Consider the following 16,940-nt stretch of genomic DNA (forward strand, 5'->3'; position numbering starts at 1 on the left):
GGTTATGGTATGGCAAGCAGGTTATGGTTATGGTTTTGCAAATATGGTTTGGCAATCAGGTTATGGTTATGGTTTTGCAATTATGGTATGGCAATCATGTTCTGGTTATGGTATGGCAAGCAGGTTATGGTTATGGTTTTGCAAATATGGTTTGGTATTCAGGTTATGGTTATGGTTTTGCAATTATGGTGTGGCAATCATGTTATGGTTATGGTATGGCAAGCAGGTTATGGTTATGGTTTTGCAAATATGGTTTGGCAATCACGTTATGGTTATGGTATGTCAATCAAGTTATGGTTATGATTTTGCAATTATGTTGTAAATATGGTAACAATTTTTGAATCATGTTACATTTATGGTTTGAGAATCTTCTTGTCGTTATGTTGATGGTCTTAAAATCATGGTACAATTATTGCTTGAAAATGTTCATAACATTATACTTACAATTTTCAAGTCATGTTTTAGTTATGGTTAGAAAAACTTCATATCATTGTGCCTATGGTTTGGGAGTTGATGTTATGGTTATGCCTCTGGAAACTTGTCATGTTTAAGATTTTGATTTTGTAGCTTTTTATGATTACAATTTTGCTCATTTGTATTGATTGTACCTCTCGCTCTTCAACGTCAAAATGTAGGTGGAGTGCGGTTGCTTTTGCACTCTTCCTTTGGGTAGAGAGGGTTGGTTCCTAGTGCTTCAGTACATGCGGCACCAGTTTCCAGCCCTCTCTGCCCAATGTTTTTTTCTAGGTTTGGGCACTGAAACAGGTAACAAAGTAGGCGTTGAAATCACACGAGAAATATGCGTCAGAACTAGCCATCAGAATAAGGATCGGTATGCACGCTGAAATGAGCGCTGAAATGTTATTTTATCTCCACCGCTTATTTAAACAGGTACACCGATGCTCATATCACCGCATGTTTCGATGACTAATATATCGACAAAACGGTACCAATGTTGATACCAACACTCATACCAGGGCTTTTTATTTTGAAAACCAACTTTTTGTCATTGATACGAGCGTTGATATTCACACAAAGTGTTGTAGTGCATGCACACAGTTTGTTTACGTTTTCCTAAGTTTCATAGAAACTTGGAAGAGGCAGTGCATAGATTTGTGTGTCAAAGAACATGTGTTTTCATTTACACCTTTTTATGTATGCATGGCATGCTCTTTGTGTGCATGGAAACAATGCTTTCTACACATCTCCATCTGTATGCCGCATCCATGCAAAGCTGCAACAATTAAATTTTCCATGTTGCATCAATCAAGTTTTGTGATGCTAATGGTAAGTACATTTTTAGTTTGTGATTCTAATGGCCTATCAAGGCATTTGTTTAGTTCTTATGCCGACCACCCAAAATGGTCATAAGGCAGTCACATAATGATTCCCAAGGGGAAGCTCTTTGACCACTCAGAATGAGAAGATTGTCTAATTGAAGCAAGCTTTCAAAGCGAGCATGATTCCTATTATGCATATTCTATGATTCTATGGCCAAGGAGCTAGTTAGAACATATTATGTAATCAAGGTTTTGCAATGAATATTCAATGCATATGGTATCAACATTGGCCAATCTTAGAAACTCTTTGTCACTGCAATTATGACATGCATTAATTGCGGGTACTTTTTATGCTTTTGCTACTCTATACAGCTTGACAATGTTAATTATTTGTCGATGATCGACAAGGTCGATATTATTTTTGAGATTGTGTATCCTGCATGCCTTGTGAATGTCTACACAAGCATCACATGGTTATGAGCACATAATCTTGATAAAGTTTTTAACATGTCATTATGTGAAGCAAGGTTTCAATTTTATGTAGTATCTTCCAAAGTTTGAGATATGCTATAAGCATACGAACTTGGGGGGACATTGCAATGTATCTGAGTCTCTCACTGGGTGTTGGCATGAAAAAAGCCAAGAGGGGCTTACATGGTACATACAACAACTCTCAATCTATCAAAATCCATGGATATGAGTCAGATTCAAGCAAGGACAACAAATTCAGACTAAAATTCACTTTCAATCGAGATGTGCTTCAGGATTTTGAGACAATTGGTCATAGATGGGCAACAAGGCTAGACAATTTCAAGTTATTCTTGTTTTTCCATGTTTTTAACCTTTAATTTGGAAGGATCTCCTACTACACAAAGCAAAGTGCTTTGAAAGTCATAATGAGAAGCAAGGCTTCTATCCCATGCCAAAGTACTTCTCATTGATTTAGGGTCAAGGGCAATGGCACATAGGTATGGGGATTTGGAATTCTTGTATGAAAAGATCAACTCGTGCTTGAATTCTCAGCTTTAGTTTTGGATGGTGCAAGGCACTTAAACATATCAGCTCAAACCATTGATGCCATGATTGTCTCCAAGGGCTTATCACTCTCTTTTTTCGAGTTGCATGCATGATGTGCCAGTAAGGTTTGGACTTAATTCCACTCAATCAATGTTACACTTTTGCTATAACACCAAACACTTTGTCAAGGGAAACATTCTCCATCTAATGGTCAAGGTGGATTCAATTCGACATAATCTCCACATGCACTAGAATCACATGATTCTTTAAGACGAGGTAAGATTGTGTTTGTTTTTAGTGATTTTTTATTGATAATTCTTATGTTCAAACTGCTACAAGGGTTACTCGTAATAACCTTCTACTCGATAGCTATTGTGGCTGGTATATTTGCTTGTGCTCGTTGCATATGCTTGAATCACCGGTCACTCTATCATTGGATATATGCACAAGGATGCATGCACTATAGGTGATAATTTTCTTATGTAGCAGATATGCATGGCTTGGCTATCAAGGAACTAGCTCATGTGCTACATGACTCTTCTACAAGAGCCTCGAGGGAGGTAATTTCCTGTTTGCATTACACTATGCAAGTAATATGTTCAACAAAACCAAAAAATACCAAGTATGATATTTTCTTTGGGTTTTGTGAATCTTAATCTTTCTCTTCATTCAATATGTCAGGCCTAGGGTAAGACCAGGTAGGCCAAGGGTCAAGACTCACATGCAGTCAAGGGGCCATATTTAGTAGGCTACGAGCCTATATATGGTGAGGTTGGATGGAGAGTTACATGATTGAGTCCCTACAGTCTTACACTAGTATCAGATTTTAGGGGAGAGGGGAGCTATGGAGGAGGGAGAAAAGCTTTGCATGGCTCATGTGTGGCTGCATGCTCTCTCTCTCTCTCTCTCTCTCTCTCTCTCTCTGTCTCTCTCTCTCTCTCTCTCTCTCTCTCATGTCATATGGTGTGGACATGGTCCCTTGAGTCAAGCAAGCCGGGCCAACAAAACTATGGGAGAGATCTCCTACACACAGGAGGCAGCCGAGACAAAGATGAATTGCCGTGGTATGACCGCTGAAAGGGTGGTGGTAATTTGTGTGCTAGTATCCACCCAACCGTGCTATCTTATAGTCTCCCCCTAGCTTACACACTGTCCGGCCGTGCCGGTGGCCTTGCCCGTAGGACCCACGTACTTACATTACCCCCCTTGGAGAATCATTTTCGTCCTCAAAAATGAACCTAGGAAAATGTTTTTTAAGTGCGGAGACATTCTCCCATTAGAACCTTCTTCAGGTCTATTCAACCATTTTACCAACACCTGTCGCCTGACATGATGTCTGGTGCGAAGCTCATGAGAATCCAAAATCTTTTCGGGCTCATGAGGGATGCTTGGTGGTTTGATAAGGTCAACTAACACACGTGTGTCAATGCCATTATCATTCTGTCCTAGCTATTTTCGTAAATGGCTAACATGAAAAACAGGATGAACTCGTGAGTGCTCTGGAAGAGCTAACTTATAGGCCACTTGACCTATACGTTTGAGAATGGTAAACAGTCCACAATAGCGTGGTGAAAGTTTAGCAACTTTTTCCATCTTCAGACTTTCTTGAATGCTCCGGAACCTTGAGGAAAACCTTGTCTCCTTCTTCAAAAGTAGCAAGACAACGATGCTCATCTACATACTTCTTATATCGATCTTGAGCTTGCTTAACATTCTGTCTAGCAACTCGAAGCATGTCAAAATGGACTTGGAGAATTTCTTTTGCTTGTTATATCTTCTCCTTAGCCAACCCCACCGTAACAGGTGATCTAGGTTGAATCCATATAGAAGCATAAATGGACTAAACCCTGTAGTCACATGCTTTGAACTATTATAAGAAAATTCAAATATAGGTAAGTAGTCTTCCCAATTGGTTTGCTTCTTGCTAACATACGCTCGTAGCATATCCTCTAGCACTTGATTAACTCTTTTGTTTTGACCATGTGTTTTTGGATTATCAGCCGTACTTAGATTAAGTTTAGTTTCCAACTTTTGAAACACAGCTCTCCAAAAGTGATTATCAAACTTTCAATCTTTGTCACTAATGATACTAGCTGGAAGACCATAGAGTTTATATATATGCTCTACAAATAATCGTGCTAATTCTGGTGTCTTAACCATAGTCTTAGTGGAAATGAATCAACCCATATTCGTGAGACGGTCTACAATTACCCATATGGCATCATGGCCATTTGTATCAGGTAGTCCTACTACAAAATCCATAGAGATACTCTCCCACTTAACTTGTGGAACCTCTAAAGGATGTAAAAGGACACCTACCAGAAGTGATTATCAAACTTTCAATCTCTGTCACTAATGATACTAGCTGGAAGATCGTAGAGTTTATATATATGCTCTACAAATAGTCGTGCTAATTCCGGTGTCTTAGCCGTAGTCTTAGTGGAAAGGAATCAACCCATATTTGTGAGACGGTCTACAATTCTCATGGCCATGATTTGTAGTAGGTAGTCCTACTACAAAATCCATAGAGATACTCTCCCACTAACCTTGTGGAATCTCGAAAGGATGTAAAAGGCCACCTACCTTGAGGTGCTTTACCTTATTAACGTGGCACTGTTGGCAGTTTAGTACGTACTCTTGAACATCATGGTGTAAACTCGGCCAATAAAATTTCCATCGAACTAAGGCATACATCTTAAGAATACCTGGATGAACAGCACTTGGACTATCGTGACACTCAAATAAGATTTGGTGCCTATTGCCTAAGTCCTTTCGCACACATACTCTACCCTTGTGGAGTAAGTAGGCACCAAATAAGATTTGGTGCCTAGTGCCTAAGTCCTTTTGCACACATACTCTACCCTTGTGGAGTAAGTAGCCATCATCAATGGAAAAATTCTTCCATCGCTTAAGCTCTTCCTGAGTAGGGGTGGAGCTTTGTGTTGGAGTTTTTATCTGCGCGTGCAGAGACATGTTGATCTGGCTGTAAGAGACATGTGAGTGTGAGGGATCCCTATTTAAAACTGCACTCCACACTTTAGCATATGATTGATCTTGTGCACACTTGCCACGTAATGACTCCAAAAATCCACTCTTTATTTTTGTGAAAGCAAGTGAATTAATCTGAGGCATCCAACTTAGTGCATCCGCTACTACATTATATTGCCCCTTGCGATATCGTAGCTTACAATCATAATGTTGAAGGATTTTTGTCCATCTACTTTACGGCCCTTCAAGTCCGTTTGAGTAGTAAACCATTTGATACTCTCATGGTAAAAAACTACTTCAAACTCGGTACCCTATAAATAGTGTCTCCACTTTCGTAAAGCGTGAATTATGGCATAGAGATTTCTCTCATAGACATAATAATTTTGTTTAGCTCTATCTAACTTTTTACTTTCAAAGGCTATAGGTCTTCCCTCTTGGAGAAGTACCGCACCAATTGCTTTATCACTAGTATCAGTCTCCACCACAAACGGCTTAAGTGGATCAACGATTGCTAGGATGGGAGCAGTGGATATAGCTACCTTGAGCTGTTCAAAACTGCGTTTTTGGGCTTCTTCCCAACAAAAGGTCTTATCTTTTGCTTTAAGTTGATCTGTCATAGGAACAAAGGTTTTGGCATAATCACGGATATATTGTCGATAAAATCCAGTCATACCTAAAAATATTTGAAGCTCCTCAACCGTGTTGGGATGTGGCCATTGAAGAATGGCAGCGACCTTGTCAGTTTCCATCTTAATGCCAAAATAAGAGATCACATGACCAAGATAATGTATGTCTATTTTAAAGAAATTGCACTTGCTTTGCTTAGCATACAAAGTGTGACTTTGTAGCTATTCGAACATAATCGTAAGTGTTCTATGTGTTCATCTTCAGTCTTACTATAAATAAGAATGTCATCAAGGAAAACCAAAAAATTTTATAGGGATGTAAGACACTATCCATGAGTGTGATAAATGTAGCTAGAGCATTGGTTAAACCAAAAGGCATAACCAAAAATTCAAAATGCCTGAACCCGTTCTAAAGGCAGTTTTGGAGATATCTTGCAAAAGGACACGCATCTGGTGGTATGCTGAATGAAGTTCTATCTTTGTATAGTATCTTGCCCCATCGAGTTGATCAAACAACTCATCCACTTGAGGTAGAGGATACTATTCTTGATGGTTATGGCGTTTAATCCGCGATAATCTACGCACATGCGCATAGTACCATCTTTTGTTTTTACCAATAGAATTGGTGATGCCCAAGGCAAAGTGCTAGGTCTAATGAGACCATAGCAAGGTAGTCAGCCAACTGACTCTCAACCTCCTTGGATTCTTCCACATTTATACAAGAAGGTGGTTTACTCACGGGTTTAGTGCCTGGAAAGACATCTATGCCACGCTGCACATCACATGTAGGGGGTAAACCCGGTGGTAAATCACTTGAGAATACATCACTATAATCCGTGAGTAAGTGAGTCAGATTTTGCCGTGCAAAAGGAAAAAGTAAACTAGAGTTATATTGGGATGGAGAATCTTGTAATTCTTGTAATGTTTGTTTTACAACAGTTGCATGTTGCTCTATAGAATTAAAATTGAGTGCACTTTGCTCGTTAGATTTGTTAACACTTTGCTTATCATTAGAATTCATTGCACTTGGCATACCATTACTAGAATTCATCGCACTTCGCTCTTGAGAATTCAAGACTTGGAGACAAGCAATAACACAAAAAGACTTCATCTATTAAATTTGCTTTCTGCAAAATAGAAATCTTGGCTGTACATATAAGAGGTGCAGATGGTATATTTTTCTCACCAAGCAAAAGCACATGTTTACCATTGGCCATAAAGGATACGGAGTTGTGTTCATAACTAGTGTGCAATGTGTTTCCTAAACCATGCAGCCACTCCTGTCCTACAACTACATCAGCACGGTCCATGTTCATAACTTGAAAGTCAAGGGTCATCGTATGATCTTGAACAATAAGCTCAACCCCTTGAACTACTGTGTCCCATACTTCTTTATCATTGCCAGACATTTTTTTGACCACATACTTGTGAGAGCAGGGAGTCTTTGCAAGCTTTAATTTCTTGACTAGCTTATAGTTCAAGAAGTTATGAGATCATCCACTAAAATACGAACACGTTGTCTGTTAATAGTGCCTTGCATGCGAATCAAACCATGGGGGCCAAAGTGGGTTGCCACATTGAAACAGGCACACAACACTTGTGATTTTCTTCCAGATGAAGAACCTCTACAACACAATATTTAGGAGATGAATCTAATGTGAGGTATTGCACTTGTGCATGGCCTTTTCTTTGCCTTGTAAAAGAGGGCAGTATTTCTTGTTATGTTGGTCCGAAAGACATCTAAAACACAAATTGTGTTTCTTTGCACACTCAAAATCAGCAGTGTGAGAGATCCACGTGGATTATCTTGTGATTGCTTAGGCTTCTTAGCCTCTTGTGGGCGTGGAGAGGTAGATTGTCTCTTATTCCTCTTGGAAGGTGTGGGAGATCTACCTCGCCATTGGATCTTAGCCACATTGCAGCAAAATTATTCTTAGAGTAGGGAACGTTTTCCTTCCTCTGTTGGTCATCATCACATGTTTGGGCATGACTGATGGCTTCTTCCAAAGTTTTTGGATGTTGGGTCTCGACATGAAGACGATAGTCTTTGTCAAGACCCTATATTAAAACCCCGTATCTTTTGGAATTCATCTAGACCTTCTAGTTTTAATATGATTTCCCAATACTTCAAAAGGTAATATGTGAGAGAGAGGCTAGACATGTGGCATGCATCCCATGCTAACCAATTCTTATCTTCTTCATTGGAGTTTAAAAACTCTTTGGAGAAAGAAGCTTGAAATGCAGCCCAAGACGGAGGACGAGCATCTACTGGAAATGTCATCCACCACTTATAGGCCTTGCCTTTAAGAGATACGTATTGACCGCATCCTTGTTGCAATCACGCTCTTCCCTGTGAAACTCAGGAATTGTGATATTTGTAAGTAGTGCATTGCTACCTTCTACATCTTTTGAAGCACTTGTCTCTTGGAGTCCTTGAGTTGTGCAAGCTTGGTTTCCTTGAACCATGCCACTTGTGGCTCCTCGAGCCGTCTATGAATTCATACAAGTAACTCCGTAAGATTTGTAACATTAGCATTGAGTGCAAAGAGGTTGCGTTCAAGTACGCTTTGGTGATATTTCAGAGTCTTAAAAGCAACCATATCTACAAGACCATGATCTCCTAGATCATCATCGTCATGCATATTAGTGTCAGCAGCACCCGTGGTGCCTTGATTTTGATCTACATGCTCAAAATCAAAAGTGTGTGTAGGTGAGACATCCTCACTAGCCATGGTAAACACACACTAATGTAAAGAGAGAGAAAACAAACGTAAACTTGTACCTTGTGAAGCTTGAAGTCTTTGTGTTTTTTATGATCCGCAGTTTGCATTGCATGCGAACCTCGCCTTGTGAAATTTGTAGTGCTTCACGTGTCGTTCATCGGAAGAACACCTTTGTTGATTTTTCACAAAAAAAGTCATTGTTTTTGTGAAGAATTTTGTTCACTTTGAAGCTACCTCCTTGAGGAGAAAAGAATTTTTGGAGGAAAACTTGCCTTCCTCCAAAAATTAAAAAGGAAGGTTGAAACTACTTCCTTGAAGTTTGAAGCTTTCCCTTTCCTTCTAGTTGTCTTTTCAACACAAGTATGTTATATTTTCTTGTTATACATAACAAGGCTCAATAGCTTGATGATAAAGTGTTGGCCTCTTACCTTCATCGGGTGGGTTCAACCCTCCTTCATGCAAGGGTTAAGCGGGCCTTCCTACATGCGCAACCAATGGTTCCAATGGAGCCTTCGGAGCCTCGGTGCCATAGAGTTACCGATCGAGTTTGCCATGGTCACCTGCTATGGAGGGAATAAGTGGGGCGGTTGTCACTATCTGTCTTTGCGAGTTGCACTTAGAAAATTGTGCCTGCCTTTTTTTTTTGCTGCGCAACAGAGACGTCGCTATCTACAGATCGTGGGAGAGAAGTAGCACGTCGCATGCACATGCAACCTACTTTTCCCCTTTTTCAAAAATAGCTCTGATACCCGTGAAAGGGTGGTGGTAATGCGTGTGCTAGTCTCCACCCAACCGTGCTATCTTATAGCCTCCCCCTAGCTTACACACTGTCCGGCCGTGCCAATGGCCTTGCTGTAGGACCCATGTCCTTACAACAGCCTAGCAGGGGACATGAGCGCTAATCGACCACCGCAAAACATAGCAATGATGGGCTCGTTAAACTTGCTTTGATGAGGGGGAGAAACCCTTGAGGTCTGAGGGAGAGCTATAGCCCTTCTGACACTACCACCATCACTGCTATACAAAAAAATGTGCCCTTTTTCACTTGAGGGTGCCCAAGCCTCAAACCCTTTAGGGTATCAAAGTTTCAAAAAAAAAAAAACCCAAGGGAAGGTGCCCCCCCCCGAAGCGACAAAGTTGGCAATCGCCTCGACTTTGGCTTGTGGGGAGATGATGCAAATTATGCATTAATTTTATATGCTAGGCATGGTGGACTACAAGCCACCACAAAGACATAAGCATGTCGGTTGTGCGGTGGAAAAGACCATAAAAACACTTGCATGCGGTCATTTTGAAAGCAATACATCTTATGCATCTTTCAAAGAGATCCATGCAAGGCATAATGGTGGTCATAGAGAGGTATGGGCATGCAAAGGGCTCTCAATCTACCAAATTCAATTGAGCAATAAAATCAAGACGAATCCTATGAGACGTGAAAGGTGAAGTAAGGGCTTATCGGGCCTGAATTTTGACATATCCAAAGTTGAAGTATGATAAGATTACGATGATGCAAAGGAAAGGCCTATTGCTAGCCTGGATGAGAGAGGCTAAAAGTCGGCACGAGTACTTCACGAGATATGCATATTTTTTGCACTTTCTTTGTTTGGTTAGTTCCAATTATGCAGTTTTCATTTGTAATGCTAGAATAAGGTTCACTTGGCCTCCAAGATGGTGTTTGGATCATTGAGCAAGGCTCACTAACTGCATATGAAAAACTACATTCAATGCAACATTTAGGAGTTGGCCCTTGAGACTTTTTATTATGCATGACGTGTGCATATCTATAAGGGAAATGTCTGTAGCAAGGCTTCCTTTTTCATGGTAATGGTATAATACTTACCCACAGTCTAGAGTATGCTATGAGTATATTGATTTGGGGGAGCTTTACCATTGTATGGCATGACCATTCAATGGGTGCTGCTATTATATATAAGACAAGTTCTAGGCAAAGATGCTCGACATCTTTTTTCATTTTTTGAATTTTCTTTTTTGCTCTAGGACATGTTCCTGGGCAAAGTGTCCTAGAATTTTTGTCGATCAAGACAAACCTTTATGGTCAAGGACATCCGTAATCAAGCCGACTAGGTACAAGTTACGTACCTTGCAAGTATTTTTTTGCTTTTCAATACAATGTACAACTTGACAAGGATTCTGTGTGAATTCTCGGCACAAGGTTGACGTTCTTTTGCTACGACATCTATCACTTGGCAAGAGTATGTGTTAGCTATGAGCAGAAGAACTCCACGAGTACTTATGTTAAGCAAGGCTTCAATTTCGGCATGTGGCATCAAGATTTCCAAATTTTGGAATTTGCTTTTAGCATACAAACTTGGAGGAACTTGCCAAGGTGTCTGCAGGTTTTTATGTACCAAGAGGGCGTCTATGGTGCATACGATAACTTAGTCAAGCAGTAGATATGACTATGAGCCAAATTCGAGCAAGTTTTTTTACTTAAGGTTACAACTTTCAAGCTCTTCTTGTTTGTATTTATTTTGCAAAATATTTCTTGTTGTGCAAACAAAGTGCTTTGACAAAGTTCACAAGAAGCAAGACCCATGCCCAGGTATTGCCCATTGATTTGAGATCAAGAGCAATGACACACAGGTTTGGGATTTTGGCAATCGGGATATAAGTTCACATTTTTCGTAGGATAACATTGAACCGTGATGTATCCAAGACACTCCAGATTGTGCATGGCAATTACTGTTTTGACTCACTCTGTTGAGACTGTCATTCTAGCCAAGGAAATACTAGTACGGTCAAATCAATTCCACCTCATCATTTTTTACGCTTCCACTATAACACCAACCACTTTGTCAAGGATACAGTCAACTATTGAATGTTTAAAACCATTAAATCAAATGAACTTCATTCAAGGGCAAAGCACGGAAAATAAGTCAATCTGATACAATCACGATCATTGCCAATGATAGGTGGGTCAAGCTATGACTTATGCTTTTTTGATGCATCTTTATGAGAGAGCGTTGTACAAGCACACTGTTGTACGCTTATAGGATAAGCTACGACACAAACATTGTCTGCATAGAAGCATATGCAAGGGGTATACAACACAATCGAATAAGGGATTTTCCTTAGCCCAACATTCTCTCTCTCCCCCCCCCCTCTCTCTCTCTCTCTCTCTCTCTCTCTCTCTCTCTCTCTCTCTCTCTCTCTCCCTCCCTCCTAATTCTCTATCGGGATAGTGAAATTAGGCATGATTTTACTAAAATCTTTCTATGTCGATATGGTAAAAGGAAGGGCTAAGAGCCATCTATTTTTGAAGGGCTATGAGCTATCTATTTTGGAATGGCTAAGAGCCATATGCTTGTAATCCATCGGAGATTGCTGTCAAGATTGAACAATTATATCCATTTGACTACCCATCCATCCTAATGGACAAGCAAGAGTCTTGAGATTAGTGTTTTTTTGGGTGTTACTTTAGCACTACATACTTTTATTGTGAAGATTACGTTGAGTTTTTGAATGTCTTAAACTCATAAAGTCTTACCTCTACCAAGGTGTATAGATGACGCAAACATTTCAGACAGCTTGACTGTCCATAAACAAACCCAAGATTATGGATTTTCAAGTCCACCAAAGATCTAATTGTGAATACGATTCCAACTTTAGTGGATCTCCTATTTTGTCTATAACACTGAGAGTGTCTATACGAGCACAATTTTGGGATAAGACCTAGCTCGTGATTACTAAATCACTTAGTAAGTGTTGATGGTCAATTCTTGGAACATTCACACTTGCACTTTCAAGAAAAGAAGTCCACAAGCTGCCGAGGGATAGTGGACAAGTTCAACTTCCAAAGTTAACTTCAATCACTTTAAACACGGTAGACTGTGTTGGTCACCATTGGCTGCTAGATTGAGTAGTTTCCATATAGAGTCTAACCAAGGGGTTTGACATTCTCAATTTTAACCAAGGGGTTTGGATTGCAAAGGCAACACCTAGGGTTATCCGTGCAATTTTGTTTGATTTTCACTAATCTTTCACTTAGTGTTCGTAGGCCTTTGCAAATAAAAAATTTGCTTAGGTGCCTTCGACTACGGGTAAGTGTACACTATGTTCAATCTTTAGGTACACATTTGATTTGGTTTTCTTTCATTTTTGACTATGTCTTTTTTTATTTTTCTAAATAGGATGTATAAGATTCTATGTTTTCATCCATTTTGCTCTTCAGAGGCATGGCAAGGTCATGGAAGAGCAAAGAATTTTGGGCCACTCCCAAATACATTTTTGTATTCTATAGTTATGGACCTATATGTAGGGTTTTCTTTGGCACATGTTATCACATTATATACAACATTGTCAAGGAACTCAAGGAGTTTGGTTTAGCCGGTGGGGAGTAAGGTTAATGAGGGTCCCTCTCACTCTTGTTGCTAAGTGTTTATAGTTACCTCCACACCCAAGTACATCTCGTACTTGAAGGATGTTCTTTTTCTAGACATCCTTATCTGAGACATATTCCACACGTGGAGAATATAAGTATCTGGGACTGACATTGGTACTCGTTATTTGAACTATGTGTCACGACAAAGTCCCCAAGCCCCGATCCAATCTGTTTATTAGACCATTTTGAGCACATTGTATCAGGAACAATTTCAGTGGCCAAAAATTGTCAGATACTTGGTCAAAATTATTAAGGTATGAGTGTTGTTAGAAAAATTCAACGGATGGTTGGTTATACATTTAGCAAATCTATATTTTGTTAATGAACATGTTTCATTTGGTACCTAGATGGGATTGATTTTCACATTCTATTATGGTCCAAATATGTTAGCACGGATTTCACGTGGAAAGTCTTTCCTTCTTCCCAGTGAGCTATGAGCATAACGTTAGCCATAAGCATTGGCAAGTATGCTCATGTATATGCAAGTTCAAATATGTTTTTGCTAAATGCATGCACACTAGGTGTTATGGGTCCTAGTGTTTAGCAAAGGCTGATTTGGAACGGCATGCATATTCATGACATTAGTAGCTTCTAAAGCATTTTGCACTCTATGTGCAATATCTCTATGATATTAATTTTGGATCTACCAATTACTAGTAGAGGTCATGACTTGGTTTGGGTGCTTGTGGATGTTTCAAGTTAACCAAGATGGTTATTTATAACATTGTTGATTCCTAAAAAATGTTGTAAGGTAGTTGTGATCCCTGTTTACTAGACATATTGGATGATTGTCTGTAAACAATGGGGAAACATACCTCAGTATTGTCATTTATCCAAAGAGGATAGGCAGATTACAAATGTAATCTTGTGCTAAAGGATATGCTAAGTGCGTACGTTAGCACCAAGCAATCCAATTAGAAAGCACATATCTCTCTAGTTGGAGTTTACTTACCATAAGGCAAAGCATGTTTGTGACTAAGTTTAGTCTCTTGTTTAAGTCAGGTTCTCAACCTTGAACACTAGTTATGGTGGGGTTGTTTACTGATGCAAAGATAACAAATCAAGAACTTAAGCTTTGCTGATGAGTTATGTCAGCATGTTACTTTCATGGAAAGTGAGAATAGGTATTCTTTTAGACACCTCTTAGTTGTGATAACTTGTTTAACATACTCAATTGAGTTCTGAATAAAGTTTAGACGCTATGTTGGTGAATATGGGATGGTTACACTAGACGGTTGCAAAGGGACAACAATGTGAACAATCAAGATACTCTTCTTCATTTCATTGAACCTCCTACTGAACCATGTTCCAGTCAAATGGACAGCTAGATCCATGAAGGATACCACTATAGAAAACATTAGTCTTCTGATGAAGATATCACCAGTTTTGTTTTTGAGGATGAAAACACTTCTCCAAGGGGGGATTAAGGTCAGGTTTAGGGTAAGACCGGGAAGGCCAAGGGACAAGACTCACATGCGGTCAAGGGGTGCCATATTTAGCAAGCTACGGGCCTATATATGGTGAGGTTGGGTGGAGAGTTTCATGATTGAGTCCTTGAAATCTTACACAGTAGGGTGATATGATTGTCTCAAAGATCCAGTTGTGAATATGATTCCAACTTGAGAGGATCTCTTGCTTTTTCTATATCATGGGTGTGTCTATAGAAGAATGACAAAATCATTTAATTGGTGCTGATGGTCACTTTTTGGCCTCCACACTTGGTATTTCAAGGAAAGACCTTTTCAACTTCCAAAGGGTAGTGAGTATGTCATCATACCAAGCTTTGTACAATTATTATTTATAGCATGGTAGCATCTGGTGGTCTCATCTACTCAATGGTTTAAGTAGTTTCTTTTTAGAATTTGACCAAGGGGTTCAGGTTGCCGAGGCAACACAAAGGGTTCTTGGACAAAAGAAAAACAAGGGTTTTCCCTAGTTGGGCAACAATGTTGTCCAAATTGTTTTTATGCACGTGACATGGTCATGCATAGCTACACATTAGCCATTACAAGAAGGATTAGAGGTTGGTGTATCAGGTACCTCCTCTGCTATATTTTTCTTAACCCCTATTAATTTTCCTATGATAGAATCACTGATCCACAATGGGTATATTATATTCTTTTTGTAGTTACCTCGCTTAAGACGGTCATAGGGCTACAAGGATAATTTTTTGGCATATGTTTTTAGTCACAAGGTGTACAACATGGTCTAGACTCATGTAGTTTAGTTTAGCCAGTGTGGAAAAAAAGTTTATGAGGGTCCCTCTCACTCCTGTTGTTGAGTGTTTACAATTATCTCTACACATGGGTACTTCTGGTACTTGATGGATGTCACATTTACTAATATTAATATATGAGACATATTCCACATGTGGAGTATATGAATCTTTGGAACTAGCACTGGTGCCTCTTTCCCTAATTATGTGTCGCAAAAGAGTCCCTAAGTGTTGGTCAAATCTGTTTATTAGACCATTCCAAGCACATAGTATCGGGAACAATTTTAGTGGCAAAAATTGTCAGATGTCTAGTAAGACTTGTTAATGTAACAAGTACTGTAAACAACATTAGCGCATAGTTTTTTCAAATTTTAGATCGCAATTTTTCATTCCTATCACTTATATAGCAAGGCTATGTTCTGTTAATAAAAATGTTTCATTATCTGTACCTATATGTAATTTATGTTTACATTCTGTTATGATCCAAATTTTTTAGCAGGGCTATCTTAAAAATGTAGGGAAAAGTATTTCGTTCTTTTTGAAGAGCTATTTACACATTCCCTCGTCTTTTGTGTATGCTATGAGCATAAAGTTTATCAGTCATTTCTGGATGACTATAAACGATTGGGAACACAAATCAATATCAATACTGCCAATCATTCGAGGTGGATGGGCAGCTTGCAAGTGTTAACCAAGTGCTAGAGGACATGCTAAGAGCGTACATTAGAGAGAAGCAATTCAATTGGGAAGATTATCTCTCTATCTTGGAGTTTTCTTATCATGATGCAAAGCACGTTACGACTAAGTTTAGTCCCTTCATGATTATGAACGGTTTACAACCTCTATCACCAGTAATGGTGGGTTTGGCTAATGATGAGGCATGTCAGCAAGTCAAGGACTTTGTCCATGATCATATGGATATGTTGAATGTTTCTCTTCAATAAGATAGATACAAGAACTATGCTCATGAGATATGTCAGCAAGTCACTTTCATGAAAAGTTAAGAAATGTATTCTTACATGTTCCAACACCTTTAGAAAGTCTAAAAACTAGTTATTCGTTTAGTTACCTCCTAATTGTGGTAGCTCGTTCATTTTATTTTGAATATAAGCTGTTTTTGAAAATGCTTAAAAGGGGACAACAACGTACACAATCAAGATGTTCTTGTTGGTTTCATTGAACCTCATGCTGAACCGCATGAAGCTGCATATATTCTTGACTATCATGGTATTGGTCAAGTGGACAACTAGACCCGAGGGAGGTGCCCCTATGGAAAACATTAGTGTCTTCAAGAAAACCTTTCCACTTTTTTTTTTGAGGACAAAAATGATTCTCCAAGGAGGGAGTAATGTCAGGCCTATGGTAGGATCAGGGAGGGCAAGTCCCTAAACTACTCATGCATGTCAAGGTGTCTCCTAAAGGAGGGCCAAGGTCTTATAAAAAGAGTACGACTGAGTGGAGATGACCATGCATTAGAATCTCAGACCTTTCATCTCCCTTGAAATGATAGTCGTCTTTGAATATGCATGGATAGGTAGCCCATTTTATCTTGGGATCTACATTTCAAGAATATTTTACTTGAGCTAAATTGCAAGTCTAAAAGGAGTTTTAATGACATGTTCGTTGCAAAGCTTATTCCTTGGAAACATTGATGTACACAAAGAAGATGTTAATGCACGTCAAAAGAAA

The sequence above is a fragment of the Adiantum capillus-veneris genome, chromosome 2 (genome assembly GCF_014529385.1).
Source record: "Adiantum capillus-veneris isolate H3 chromosome 2, ASM1452938v2, whole genome shotgun sequence".
Classification (NCBI taxonomy): Eukaryota; Viridiplantae; Streptophyta; class Polypodiopsida; order Polypodiales; family Pteridaceae; genus Adiantum; species Adiantum capillus-veneris.